Source organism: Pan paniscus, chromosome 14 (assembly GCF_029289425.2).
Source record: "Pan paniscus chromosome 14, NHGRI_mPanPan1-v2.0_pri, whole genome shotgun sequence".
In the NCBI taxonomy this organism is placed as follows: Eukaryota; Metazoa; Chordata; class Mammalia; order Primates; family Hominidae; genus Pan; species Pan paniscus.
Genome location: NC_073263.2, coordinates 41,559,112 through 41,575,150, shown reverse-complemented (window position 1 = coordinate 41,575,150; position 16,039 = coordinate 41,559,112). Strand labels below are relative to the sequence as shown.

At 36.9% G+C, this 16,039-nt stretch overlaps 1 protein-coding gene and 1 pseudogene across 4 annotated transcripts in view; one reads left to right on the top strand and one right to left on the bottom strand.

The window, feature by feature from the left end:
• Window positions 1-16,039, bottom strand: part of DGKH (diacylglycerol kinase eta) — a 203,928-nt gene that overhangs the window by 165,237 nt on the left and 22,652 nt on the right. The gene's annotated exons all lie outside the window — the stretch shown is intronic.
• On the top strand, window positions 7,692-13,446 carry LOC100991883 (mitogen-activated protein kinase 6-like; annotated as a pseudogene).

The window sequence follows — 16,039 nt, the reverse complement described above, 5'->3', positions numbered from 1 at the left end:
CTGACCAAAGCAACTGAAATCATTTTTTTACTCTTTTCTTAAACCTAGAGGTTTCTTTAAGAATATCCCTCTTTTAGTGAAATGAGACAACAGAGGCTTGGAGGGGCGAGAGGGTAGGAGGGGAATGGATGATGAGAAATTGGTTAGTGGGTACACTGTATATTATCTGGGTGATGGATACCCTAAAAGCCCTGAGTTGATCACTATGCAATCTGTGCATGTAATGAAATTGCACATATACCCCATAACTTTGTACATATACCCATAACTTTGTATATATTTTTTAAAAATATACAAATAACTTTGTGCATATACTCCATAACTTTGTACATATATTTTTAAAGAATATGCCTCTTGGGCCAGGCGTGGTGGCTCACGCCTGTAATCCCAGCACTTTGGGAGACCGAAGCAGGTGGATCACCTGAGGTCAGTAGTTCAAGACCAGCCTGGGCAACATGGCAAAACCCCGTCTCTACTAAAAAATATATAAAAAATTAGCTGGGTGTGATGGTGGGTGCCTGTAAATCCCAGCTACTCGGGAGGCTGAGGCAGGAGAATCGCTTGAACCCAGAAGGCGGAGGTTGCAGTGAGCCAAGATCATGCCACTGCACTCTGGGCAACAGAGACAGACTCCATCTCAAAAAAAAAAAAAAAAAAAAAAAAGAATATACCTCTTTAAGAGAGGAAAGTAATGTATTTGAAATTCAGTCATTCTGTCAGTATGTTAAAGTAAAATGAATTACTTTTAAAATATCTATTGTATGAACCTATTTCTTAAGGTATTTTTGTCTATCTGTCTATATGCACAGAAAGTATGTCTGGAATGAAGTACCCCTAATGTTAATTAGAGTTATTTCTGGCAAGTGGAATTTCAAGGTTTTTTTAGAGTTTTCAGTTTTATGCTTCAGTTTGGTATTATCTGTTGGCATCTGGCATCCATGTGCATCCCCCATGTCCCCCGCCCAACCCCTCAGAGCACATGGGCAGGAAAGCTAAAAACTCCATTTCCCAGACTCCCATAGGTTCTGGATGTGATTTGAGTTCTGCCAATCAGATGCACTAGATTTGGAAGGTGAAAGTGAAGTAAAGGCCATCTTTTAGCTGTTAACAGGTAGCCAGAAAACAAGGTCCAACAGAAGTATGTGTTTGCAGTGACCAGAATCCATATTCCGGCATCTAGTCACCAGCCCTGTAGGTATGAGACAGCTATGGCAGTGGCAGCAGTGCTACCAGTAATAGGAGCGGCCTCCTGACCTCTAGATGGCAACTTAACACTTACAGTCCAGTGGCAGCCTCTGATTTTCACACATCCCGACCTCTCAGGAATTTTTTAAGAAGGCAATTCCCTGAATTAAATCCCTTTCTGCTTAAAACGCCTAAAATATTTTGCTTCCAACATTGAAAGCTCACTGATGCGTACTTACTACACTTCTTTTGATTCTTTGATGTATCATATTTATATTTGCAAAAAGAACAGAGTAATTTTAGTTCCAGAAAATAAAAACAAGAATAGGAGCAACTATATAACAAGATGTTCATGCTATTTAATTCTGGATGGTGGGACTATGAAAGACTATTATCTTCTTTTTACTTTTCCATTCATTTTCCCCAAAATATTTCTCTTTTAAAGAAATAAACAGATCATTTTAACTGTAGAGAAAGAACTAGGGGGAAGCAGGGCTGGAATCAGAAAAATCACTTAGATTGCTGATGAAATAGCCCCAAACTACCCTTGCAGCTCACATTATAGCTGGATATTTTTATCCTGATTCTATTTGGTTGAAATGGAAGTAGACAGCCTTTAAATCTGGATGGTCAGCTGTCTCTTTTATTTTCTTTAGACAGAAGAGAATATGAATGCCTTCAACCAAAGACAAACCAGTCTAAGATGTTTCTAAATAGGCTGACCTAAATCACTCTAACTTTTCCATTAACCAGATGAAAGTTCAAGGCCAGGGCCAAGGATAGTAAAAGTTATTTTCCAATTTCTATTCTGCTTCAGATGGATAATATTCAGAAAACTGTATTTGTCATTCCTTGTATGAACATACTATTGATCCTTTTTTTATATCTTGGATAAATGACTTTATTCTTTCTTGCTATTGAAACATTAAGGTAGTGTCACCAGTAATAATCAATAGTAAAGCTTCATGAAGCTTTCCAAGGTTCTGATACCAGACCTTCTCTAATGATGTTTTTCTGCTCTGAAGTTTGCAACTCATGTTTAAGTATTCTAAGTATTAATATATTAAGTATTTTAAGTATTAATAAAGTGGAGATCTAAACCACATCAGGAAAACATACTGTTATTTTTACAAATGTTGTGAAATTCATAATATGGGCAGAATAATAAAGCAGCTTTTAGTCTTTCTATACACTATCCAGTCTCTCAGGGGCTATGTTACAGAATTTATTAATGGTCTAGTGGAAGAATTATTACAAATATGAGCAATTTGAAAGTACCAAGAAGAATATCTAAACCAAACTGCCAAAAGAAAGTAAGTAAACATTATGAAGAGAAAGTGATGCATAATTCTATATTCTATAAAAGGTGATGAAGAAAATCTTTGAGGGCTTTCATTTAACAAGATAAAAATCTCAGCTATGAACTACCGAAAGAAAAAAATTACACACAGACACATTTTACAGCATGTTTAAGAAATAAGAACCCATAACTTCCAATAATTTATATAACTTCTTTCTCATCCTACAGAAATTGGAGCTATAACAAGTCATTTTAATTAGCAGATTCAAGCAGCTTCCCTTGGATGAATTACACTGTCACATCTGTAGAAAGAAAAAAATCTAAACAGTACTTTTTTTAAACCAATATTCTGTTGCTTATATATTCTTGGAAAAGAGCCATAAATTATTTGTGATAAAATAATTACATTCCCAACATTATATGTTAAAACATTATGGTCACAAGAAATAGAAACAAAGTAAAAATAGACCCAACTGCAGACAAAAAGTGGTTAACCTAAACTTGAATAGCAGTAAGATTTCTGGAAAATGGGCAATAAAAAAGAGGGTTATGATGTTTTCTTACACAACACTCTCCTGATATAAATACCGTATCTTTCTCCCTCCAGCTCTATGTTGGGGGTTGATTTTCTTTTCTCTCTTCAATTGGCCATTATCCAAAAGGCCAGTACAGAAAGTTTGCGTGACAAGAATATGACAGGTAATAGAAAATGAATCACTACTTTAGATCAGCTGCACATACAAATATAGCATACATGTATATATGTGTAATAATTCTTTTATTCTTTAAGCCAATAAAGAATTGAGCTGTCTCCTATCCAACAAACACAGCAGTCTGTTACACAGGCTGCAAACAACATGAGAAATGATTTTACTTGTTAAGTGATTTTTAAAAACTTAAGTTGGTGTCTTGGTGCCTACAGACTTCGGTTTTTTTAAAAAATCATAGACTAAATTTTGAGGAATTTATTTACAAAATACACTTGCACAATATTTACAAACACCATCTGGAATTTCCAGAAAAAGGCTGTAAGAGGATTACATGCAACAATCCCAAATGGAAAGTAGAATCACATTGAAAGTGGGCTATATTAAAAAGGAAAAGGCTATTATTGTATGATACTTAAAGCTTATGGTATTATAACATTGTTTAAGACTGTTCTGGAGATTTGGTGCCTTTAAAAATAAAAATAGGAAAGTTCAATTAGAAGCATAGAAATTAAGGATGGAATTAGGTAACAATGGCAGAAACAAGGTGACAATGAGCTTGTAAAATGTAGATAGCAGTCTGAAAATAGGAAAGAGTAGGAGGAAGCTGCTGAAACAGGTAGCAGCCAGTGCTTGCCATGGTAACCATGATGACTGGATGAACATCCATCATGGCATGAGGCTTAAAAGAGTCCCCACCTGCACCTTTCTTAAGTTTCAGTTAGTGGCTCCAGCAACCTGTAGACATTAATAAATAACCTTTCAGTAGACTAAATAAGCTAGCAGCAGCAACAGGCATGAGTTGACAAATCTGTTAAGGGCTAAGTTTCAAAGGGGCTTCTGAAAGATTTAAGGGAAGAAAAAGTTATTTTATATACAGATTAACAATGGTGCAAAAATAATGATAGTGGAAGTTGCGCCAAGTCCTTAGTGCACTTTTACACTTAGATCTCATATTCATTGATGTCCTGGGTCCCAAGAGACACACTTTCATGATGAAATAAATATTTTCATTATAAAGTTCTTTCACTTTAGAACAGTGAGAAACAATGTGACAGCATGGTCACCACCAATCTTCTAGCCCCAAAAGCACTATTCTAAATGTATTAACAAATTGGAAGGATTATTACACCTTCAAACACCACTAGAAAATTTATACATGAATTTAACAAACCGCAGAAACACGACTAACGCAGGAAAAAGTATGAAAAAACAAGAAGTAAATCAAAGCTCACTTGCAGTTATCTCGTTTAATCTGTATAACAATCCAACCACATGAATGTATCTCAATTTTAAAATTAGGAAACTGAGGTTTTAATATGTTACATAACTCCTTTATTATCACACAATTAGTAAGTATAAAAGGCATAAAGGCCTGTTTGCTGTACTAACTTAATCTCCATTACTACACATTGCCACTCTCATGCTCCATGTGAAACAAAGCCCCACGTAACCCTTACTTCATGAGTGGCACACACTTTCAAATTCCAATTCTATTTTTCCAAAAACTGTTTTGCTAAATTAAATTATGCATTTATTAGAAGCATGTCTCTAGCTTTTCTTCAACATTAGAAAACCACACTAGATAGTGAACAGCTAAAATGTAGACATGTTTCATTAGTCTTTGTAAGTCCAGCACATAAATAGGATCTATATTCAAGTTGTTAGGGGATGAGTGGATGCATGGATGGATGGATGGATGGATGGATGGATGGATGGATGGACGGATAGATACAATACAGTGGCCTGTTTTGATACATCATTTGGGTTAGGAAATAAACAGGTAAGTTATAGCCTGTATGCCAAGGTAGGGCAAGGGTGTCTTTCTTGCCCTTCCATGTGGATTCTTTCAAATCATATCTTAATAGTTATTTTACTATGTCACTGATAAATAAAAAGTTTGCAAATATTTCCTTTATTTGAAGGAAAACAGGAAGATGAAATCTAGGTAATTTTCACAACCAATTTGGAATGAGATACCTGAACTTTTATCATCCTCAGGATGGAAATTTTGATAAATGATGTGAAGACCTGACAGAAGATATGAAGCTGTAAGAATAATAAGGTTTATAAATGGCAGAAATCATATTCTGAAGAATAACAATACCTAAGCCAAATTACTCTTTAAAACAAAACACACATTACCCCAGTAATAATTCTCTATGTCCAAAACACAGCAATGCAAACAAATCAGCTTCCTTCAACTATTATTGAGTTTTCCACTATGTACCTTAAGACAATAATGACTCTAATTTTATATATATATAATTCAAAAACACTTATTTGATCATAATAAGAGTATAAACAACTCAGTAAATTTTCTAGTTCATCTTTCCTGTTGTAGACTGTCTAACAAAAACATCAAGATAATTTCTATGAGAACTAAGTTCCATGAATTCAGTGGACGCTTCATAGCAGAGTACTAGGAGGAAACGCCAAAGCCATTGTGCAGTTCAGTCCTGCTAGAATGCTATCCTTTTCCTGGTGCACGACTGTCATTAACCACATTTCAAGACTCAGCTCAATGTGACCTTCTCTGGAAGCCTTCCATATCTCCTCAAGAGTGCCCGCTATGTTTGTTTCTGTGACAGCATGTATCCATTACCATATATATTTGCATGCATGGTTGTATACCATATACAGATGCTCCTCAACTTACAATGGCATTACATCCTCTTCCTCTTAAACCCATAGAAAGCTAAAAATATCATAAGCTGAAAATGCATTTAATACGCCTAACCTGCCAAATATCACGGCTTAGCTTTGCCTACTTTACATGGGCTCAGAACACTCACATTTTGTCTACAGTTGGACAAAATCATCTAACATGAAGCCTATTTTATAATACAGTGTTGGATATCTCATATAATTTATCGAGTACTGTACTGAAAGTGAAAAACAGAATAGTTGTATGGGCATTCAAAGTATGATTTCCACTAAATATGTATTGCTTTTGCCACCGTAAATTTGAAAAATCTTAAGTCAAACCATCAAAAGTCAAAGACCATCTGTATATCTGTACATATAGCTGTCTCCCCCACTATAAGAAAGGACTGCATTCTACTAATTGTTGATCTCCTGCACAAAATACACACTATTTTAATAAATGGCTAAGAAAACAAAGAATTAATACACTGCATACCCTGCTCTAAAATCTTGAGGGTATATCAAGCAGGACACTGCTCTAAAATTTCATTCCTCTTACCAAATAGATAGCAAAGAGAAGGATGAACATTATCATAACAGCTAAAATATATAAAAGAATTTCTCAAAACTAGAACCATTCCCTTTTTCATTCAACAAATATCGTTTAAGCAATGACTATGTAACAGGCAGTGTTCTGGGCACAGGAGACAGGGCAGGGAAAAAAATAGACAAATATCCCTGCCCCCATGGAGTTTATATTCTAATATTAGAAGATGGATTTAGAGAAAATGGTACTATCTAGTGTATTCGGTGGTGATCAGTGCTAAGGGGAGAAGTTAAGAAGGAAAGGAAGTTGGGGCATGCCAGGTTGGGGGTGGGGACTGCAATGCTGGATAGCATCACCAGGGCAGGTCGCACTGAGAAGGTGACCTCTGAGGTGAGGGAGGGACTTTTATTAGTTGAAAATCCCTTTTTCTTTTGTTTAAAAATTCATTGGTTAAAAACATTACATTCTATAAGGTGTTAATTATAAACAGAACTCCACATACATCACCCTGTCTAGGCTTTCATAATGAGATTTCACAATCTAGTAAATTTAGAAATGATCTAAAACAGAGCTAATGGGAAGCCACTGTCTCATGACAGTGGGCAGATCTGTATTTCTTTGCAAGGTAAACATTTTTTTTCTTGATCATCACAATTCAAGTTTGTTTTAGATGCTGATTTTATTTACTTACTGTGGAACATCATCTATATTCTTTTAACATCAATACAATAATTTATCTCTTTTAAGAACCAATATGTTCCAGCCACAGTTCTAAATACTCAAATTATCTCATGCAAATCATCACGACAACTCTGTGAGGTAGGTACATTGATTGTCCAGATTTCAGAGATAAGGCTGGGTTACAGAGATTAAGTAACTTACCCGAAGTCACTTAGAGGATAAATAGGACAACTGGAATTTAAGACCAGGCCTTTCTCAAAACACAAAGTCCGTGATCTTAACCACAACACTGCATTGCCTCAAAGATAAGAGCGGTTATGTCATACAGCATTTCAATATGCCTGCTTACTAACTGTTCAAATATAAACTTAATAAGAAAGTGACCTCCTAACAAAAGTTTTTTCTTCTAATTCAAACATTAAGCAATATGAACTCATAGGAGCAAAATATAGCTCCTATTTTTAAAGACCATCTTGGGAATCTATTACATAAACAATGAGTAGTGATGCCAGGGGTCTTTACGATAGGGAAAAGGAAATAAAATGTACTGATAAAAGTAAACCACATCCTTCTGTCTCTAAGAATGTCTCTAGTCTCAGGGTTGTTCCTTTTAAATTAAACCAACATGGCCCTCTCTCACGGGTCGGTGTTACATGGCGGTGACTGCGGCAAAGTGAGGGCCTCAGAGACACCACTGCCGCCAGCACAGCCGGAGACCTGAGCTGACACTGGGGGCTGTCCGCGGGGCCTGCACTCTCTTGATGAGTCAGAGAAGTCCCGTTGTATCAGAGTAAGATGGACAGTAGCTTTGATTTTAATTGTGGTGAGCTGGAGCCACCTGATCATTAACAAAGGACATCTTCTGTTATCCAACAGCCGCCAGGGGTTCCTGTTGAAATATATGGCAACAAAGGAAGAAAAGAAGCAAAACGCAAATAGTGCTTACCAGCACCTTAGAACGATGCTGCTCAGGACCAGTCCAACACTGAATGTATCTGCACTGTGAGGAGAATGTTCATAGAAGCCTGTTGTGTGCATATTCACATTTTTGTTAAATGTTAAATCGTTTAGCAGAGTCATCTGAGTGCATAGTATGTCATTTCATTCTGTTTGAGTTTCTTGAGTGTCTTCTTTAAATGTCTGCAGAGTTGCTGCCCCTTTCTTGAACTATGAGTACTGCAATCTTAAATTCTCAACATGAGTAGAGCTTTTTGAGCTTTAAACCTACGGGGAAATCAACAGGCCTGTTTGGCAGAAGCAATGAACATCAATAAACCATCTTGCTGTGGAAGCATAATTATTTTTCTTATCCCTTTTTGAAAGATCTTTCCTTTTGATGCCAGTTTTCTTCCTTGTTTACACAAGTTCAACAATTCCAAAGGAAAAGGCAATCATAAGGGTTTCAAAGTGGCAGAGAAATTTGAAAGTCTCATGAACATTCATGGTTTTGATCTGGATTCTAGGTATATGGACTTAAAACCACTGGGCTGTGGAGGCAATTACTTGTTTTTTTCTGCTGTAGACAATGATTGTGACAAAAGGGTAGCCATCAAGAAAATTGTCCTTACCAATCCCCAGAGTGTCAAACATGCTCTATGTGAAATCAAAATTATTAGAAGACTTGACCATGATAACACTGTGAAAGTGTTTGAAATTCCTGGTCCCAGTGGGAGCCGATTAACAGATGATGTGGGCTGTCTTACGGAACTAAACAGTGTTTACATTGTTCAGGAGGACATGAAGACAGACTTGGCTAAAGTGCTGGAGCAGGGCCCTTTACTGGAAGAGCATGCCAGGCTTTTCATGTATCAGCTGCTACGGGGGCTCAAGTATATTCACTCTGCAAATGTACTGCACAGAGATCTCAAACCAACTAATCTTCATTAATACTGAAGACTTGGTGCTGAAGATAGGTGACTTTGGTCTTGCACGGATCATGGATCCTCATTATTCCCATAAGAGTCATCTTTTGAAGGACTGGTTACTAAATGGTACAGATCTCCATGTCTTTTACTTTCTCCTAATAATTATACTAAAGCCATTGACATGTGGGCTGCAGGCTGCATCTCTGCTGAAATGCTGACTGTTTTGTAAAACCCTTTTTGCAGGTGCACATGAACTTGAACAGATGCAGCTGACTTTCGAATCTATTCCTGTTGCACATGAGGAAGATCGTCAGGAGCTTCTCAGCGTAATTCCAGTTTACATTAGAAATCACATGACTGAGCCACAGAAACCTTTAACTCAGCTACTTCCAGGAATTAGTCGAGAAGCACTGAATTTCCTGGAACAAATTTTGACATTTAGCCCCATGGATCAGTTAATAGCAGAAGAAGCACTCTCCCATCCTTACATGAGCATATATTCTTTTCCAATGGATAAGCCAATTTCAAGCCATCCTTTTCATATTGAAGATGAAGCTCATAATATTTTGCTTATGGATGAAACTCACAGTCACATTTATAACTGGGAAAGGTACTATGACTGTCAGTTTTCAGAGCATGATTGGCCTATACTTAACAACTTTGATATTGATGAAGTTCAGCTTGATCCAAGAGCTCTGTCTGATGTCACTGATGAAGAAGTACAAGTCAATCCCCGAAATTATTTGGATGGAGATCGGGAAAGGTATCTGGGGGATCCTGCTTTTGATACCAATTACTCTGCTGAGCCTTGTTGGCAGTACCCAGATCATCATGAAAACAAATATTGTGATCTGGAGTGTAGCCATACTTGTAATTACAAAACGAGGTCATGATCATATTTAGATAACTTAGTTTGGAGAGAGAATGAAGTTAACCGTTACTATGAACCCAAGCTTATTACAGATCTTTCCAATTGGAAAGAACAAAGCAAAGAAAAATCTGATAAGAAAAGCAAATCAAAATGTGAAAGGAATGGATTGGTTAAAGCCCAGATAGTGCTAGAGGAAGCATCACGGCAACTGGCTGGAAAAGAAAGGGAAAAGAATCAGGGATTTGATTTTCATTCCTTTATTGCAGGAACTATTCAATTTAGTTTCCAACATGAGCCTACTAATGTTGTTGATAAATTAAATGACTTGAATAGCTCAGTGTCCCAACTAGAATTGAAAAGTTTGATATCAAAGTCAGTAAGCCAAGAAAAACAGGAAAAAGGAATGGCAAATCTGGCTCAATTAGAAACTTTGTACCCATCTTGTTGGGACAGCCAGTTTGTGAGTGATGGGGAGAACTGTTTTCCCATAAATCAGTTTTGTGAAGTAAGAAAGGATGAACAAGTTAAGAAGGAAAACACACTAGTTACTTAGACAAGTTCTTCAGCAGGAAAGAAGATCCTGAAATGCTAGAAACTGAGCCAGTAGAGGATGGGAAGCTTGGGGAGAGAGAAATGAGGAAGGATTTCTGAACAACAGTGGGGAGTTCCTCTTTAACAAGCAGCTCGAGCCCATAGGCATCCCGCAGTTTCACAGTCCAGTTGGGTCACCACTTAAGTCAATACAGGCCACATTAACAGCTTCTGCTATGAAATCTTCCCCTCAAATTCCTCATCGAACATACAGCGGCATTCTGAACATCTGAACTCAGCAGACATTTATCTTTGTATTCTTATGAAATGTATTTTGTCTTTTTTATTACTAGAGTTTAAGTCATTTTTTACTTGAATCAGATGGTGTCATTTAGTAAGGATTTTATGAGTACTTGGTTTTTAAAATCCAGACTTTCTTTTTCTACATGTGAGATAGTTTTCATTTTAACTGACATGTCATTTGCACAATGAATAGAGCAAAATAATGCAATGCAGGAGGAGACAAAAGAAATGCACTAAGACAAGTAAAGACCATCCTCTCATAGAACAATGATCTGTTTTACAGGAAACAAATTTTGCCTTGAAATTTACAGTGAGACTGTACATAATTGCATGAAAATATCTATTTTTATCCTAAGACATTTTTCATTCATGAGTAGTTTCAAGTTTTTCATACTGTACACATTTCGTAAAACACACGATACCAGAAGCAACTGAAAATGAATACTGAATTTGGTATATGTGTGTTATCTACCTCAAAGTAACAAAAATATGTGACAAAACATATACCACCCATAGTGCGTCACAAAACGCACTTCTATTTAGCCAGCGTGTATTGTAGTAAACTATTCTTAATAAGACTCATTCACTGTTTATAAATATTCTGGTATTCATTCTTTATAGTGAAGTGTTAATACATCACATCTTATTTATTTTAGCAAATCAATATATTTTCTGTATTTAATTACAAAAATTAACTTAGTTTTTAAAATTTATTTGCAAATACACTTTTTCCATTTGGCACTATGGTTTGTTGCCTACCTAGCCGAATCTATGTCAGTTTATCCTAAGACTGTCCACATACTCATTTTAAGTAATGTGCTCACTGTGTATAGGAATTTGTATTTTGGAGGTGCTTGATCTAGCTACAAAGAAAAATTAATTAGGAATTACTTTATTATAAAATGCTCTAGAAGTCTTAATTGTGTTTATTTTTTTTTAAAAATGAATGTTAGAATTGTGTGCATGGAAGTAATTAAGGTACATCATTATTATAGTTTAAAAGTTGTACATGATAAGACATTTTGTTTTTACTGAATGATCTATTCCCCATCCCAAGGCAAGCATGAATAAAATTAGGTTAAATGTAGCATGTGGCATCACAGTCTCTTAGAATTTGTTTCATCTATTTTATTTTATTGAATACTGTCTATATCTTTGGTTATCCTGTTTGAAGTAAAAGGACAAATGAAACATGGCCAGCAAAAAAAAAAATTAATTAATTAATTAATTAAATCAACTATAAAAGCAAGAAATGTACTATTAATTGCTAGATCAGTTGTGGCAATAATTAATAATTAAAACTAAAGATTAAGAGGTAATATAAAATGTTGGCGTTAGCACACACAATGGTATCTATTTGTCATTTCAAGCCTTTATGATCTTTCTAGAATAAAAGACATTTTTCTATGACATGAACAAATTATCTCAAAGCCAGATATGTGCTTGGTGAGGAGAGAAAAATGGTCTTCTTAAATGAAATGAGTAATTCTGTGTTCTATCTTCAAATTCTTTTTTAAGTGTGTTGAAAATTAAAGCATAAACTAGTATCTATTTTTACAGAAGAGATTTTCGGGTATACTATGCTGATTTGATATACTATTCTCATTTGATAGGTTCTAAACTGATGGATTTCAACTCAAATATTGGTTTTCCTTGAAAAGCACAGAAATTAATACTATTTTTCCCTTAAAATAGTTTAACACGCATTTGATTCTCATTATTTGCAGTAGTTATGTTCAATAAAGCCACTACAACTCTAGATTAACAGATATTGAACCACTGACCCTATGGGAAATACTAGGTTTAGGTTCCTGCAAACCTCTGGTCACAACATCTTTGTCAATTAATCAACATATAATTTCATTTTATGTGTGCTTCTGTTTAAAGAATATGTGTATATACATATATATTAACAATATATATGACACATATAACATCACGTTATATGTTATATTCTTAATAAAACATATACATACATTCTTTAAACAAAATGTAAGTATACTTGATTCATTAACACTGAACTCAGGGCCAACAGCACTATAGCTCATGCCTGAAGGAAGCCTGACTAATACACATATTTTTTCAATAATGCACATCATAACATTTTACTTTTAGGAAAACCAGACAGCACTTCCGCACAGGGGGCCGCTGTAAACAGTGAGATCATCAACAAAAAGTACAAAAATGCAAAACCATGTCATGAAAGGGTGCTTGTTTATTGCATGAGAGCTAAAACAAGAAGACAGAGCACAGCCAGGTTCAACCTTAGCTGCGAATGTGTGAATTTTTCACATGTGAAAAATTACATACAAGTATTGATTTTGGAGTCACAATAAATGTTAGTGAGTAGGCAAATTAGCAAATACTGAAACCATGAATAAGGAAGATCGACCCAATAAAATGTTAAGTACATACATGTAGTGTTTTTTGTTATGTGAAAATATGCTAAATGTGGTGGTGTTCAATAATGTCAGCAAATTGCAGTAAAGATTCCCTGACACCTGAAAACGCGACCTTTCACCTCACAGTGACCTGTCAGAATTTCCCTCCAGTTCAAGGCTGAATAATGTCCCATTATTATATGTGTGTGCCACATTTTGTTTATCCATTCATCCATCAGTGAACATTTGGGTTGCTTCCACTTTTTGGCTCCTATGAATCACGCTGCTACGAACATGGTGTAGAACTGCTTCACAATTTTATTGTTTTCGGCCGGGCGCGGTGGCTCACACCTGTAATCCCAGCACTTTGGGAGGCCCAGGTGGGCGGATCACTTGAGCTCAGAAGTGACCAGCCTGGCCAACATGATGAAACCCTGTCTCCAATAAAAATACAAGAAAATTAGTCAGGCATTGTGGTACATGCCTGTAATCCCAGCTACTCAGGAGGCTGAGGCAGGAGAATTGCTTGAACCCAGGAGGCAGAGGTTGCAGTGAGCCAAGATCACACCACTGCACTCCAGCCTGGATCACAGAAGGAGACTCTGTCTCAAAAAATAATAATAATTTCAATGTTTTATATATCATATGATCACATTGCTTGTGGCTAATTAAAGAGTACATCAAGCTCCCCAAGCTTTATCAGCCTACAGATAAACATGGGGTTACAATGATGACAATAATCCACATTTTACTACTGGCTATTTCCCTTACTTACTCCGATGGGACCCCGGCCTCCTTCCTCACCCAAATATTTCCTAGAGAATATCTCACATATGCTCATATTCACCTCTCCCTTCAACTACCCCCAGTCCACCATTGTACAGGAAAGTAAAGTTCCTGTGACTCACCTGTTCACTCCAGACCCTCAATTACTCCACACACCCTGGGGCCTTAAGGCAATGCCATAAAGTGATTCTCTCCTCTCCCTTCATTATATCCACTCCCTTGTTCCATAGCAAATGACAATGAAGGAGTTGATCCAACAGGCTAGGGTGTTGCCTCTCTAAGAGGAGAAAGAGTAAGACCACAAATACTCAAACGGTAATAATTTAAAATTGTTGTGACATCCATGAATGATGATAAGGTAGAAGTGTTTATTACCAAGGGAAGGTTGAATTTCCTTCAACATTCTTCCCTTCCTACTGTGGAATCTTAACTAGATCTATGATAAAAAGCTCTGTCTACTTAGATGATACTCAATCTACAAAATCTACAAAAAGGTTTACAAACAGTTCTGGTTTCTGGCTTGTCCAAGGCAGAACAAGCATGAGAATTCTTTCCCTGTGACTGGAAGATTTCACTAGCTTCTCATTCACTCACACCCTTCTGACGTTCGGAGGTGCCCTATTGGAAAAAGTGCCCTTCACGTCAAGATTCCTGAATACGTAATTGGCATTTACTAGCACTTACTGTATGCCAGGCTGAAGGCTTTATCTCCTTAATCCTCAGAATATCCTTACGAACGTTTACATATGAGGAAAAGTAAGGTTTGAAGAGGTTATGTAACTTGCCTAATAGGAACTCAAACTGGGACTCGTGTTCTTCAATGCATTTCAGGGTTTCATTTGTAAATTTAAAAAAAAAAAATCCAAATCAGATTTATTTCTTTCTTTAGGATACTTTCTTTTTGTGTTCTAAGTAAAACGGTCTTTGTATTTTACTAAAGAGGGCCCCCAGCTGTGCATACATGAGCTAGAGATTTTCCCCAGCAAAACCTGTTATTAACGCATCTCTAATGCATATATAAAATCATTAAAATTATACAGTTTCTTTTAGTACTCTTTCTTTTCTTTCTTTCCTTTTTTAAATTTGAATGATTAAAGTTTAATTCTTGGACTTAACCTCTGCCAACAGTCTTCTCTTCTTTCCTACCTCAGCTGCTCAGTCCCATGGTTACTCCCTAGGACCTGACTCAAGCCCTCACTCTTCATCCAACATCATTTCCAGAGCTTGTTACTGTATCCACCCACGCTTTTCCTGGCACACACAGACAAACCACAACAGTGGGTTGACCCTGTCCTCCACTTCACTTACTGCACCCAAGCAGCTGAACATGATCCCACACCAGGCTGACAGCGCTTAGAGTCCGGGTCACCCGGCTCAGGTGTGCCCTAAATGCAACTTGATATTCACACTGCTGCATTTCTCTAGTCTATTCCCTTTCCCACGCCCCTGTTCAAGCATTTCATACATTTCCCCTAGCCTCAGACCTCCATACCCTCTCCATCTTGATTCTCAGCTGACGACCTAACTTCATATTCCACTGGGAAAATCAAAATAATCAGAAAATAATTTCTAGAAGTGCCAACCTCTGCCCCTACTGCATTTTATGGATAAAGTGGCTTGTATGGATAAACTGACCTGCTCTGAGGGAAGCCCAGCTCCTCAAGCCATCCCACCCCGTCTCGCATATATAAGGACATTGCTCCAGTAATTCTCCTCTCTTTTTTTGCATCATTTAATCTTTTCTCTTAGCTAGATTATTCTCCTCAGCCCACAGTGTGTATATATATATATATATATATATATATATATATATATATATATATTTTTTTTTTTCAGACGGAGTTTTGCTCTTGTTGCCCAGGCTGGAGTGCAATGGCGCGATCTCAGCTCACCACAACCTCCACCTTCCAGGTTCAAGAGATTCTCTTGCCTCAGCCTCCCGACTAGCTGGGATTACATGCATGCGCCAACAAGCCCGGCTAATTTTGTATTTTTAATAGAGACGGGGTTTCTCCATGTTGGTCAGGCTGGTCTCGAACTCCTGACCTCAGGTGACCCACCCGCCTCAGCTTCCCAAAGTGCTGGGATTACAGGCGTGAGCCACCACATCCGGCCAGCCCACAGTCTTTCTCCTAAAAAAGTCATTTCACTTTTTTAAAAAAGCTGTAGCTTGACCCCAGCATCCCTCTCCAGCCACTGCTTCATTTTTTCCCTCCTCTCGTTTAAAGGGTTTTAG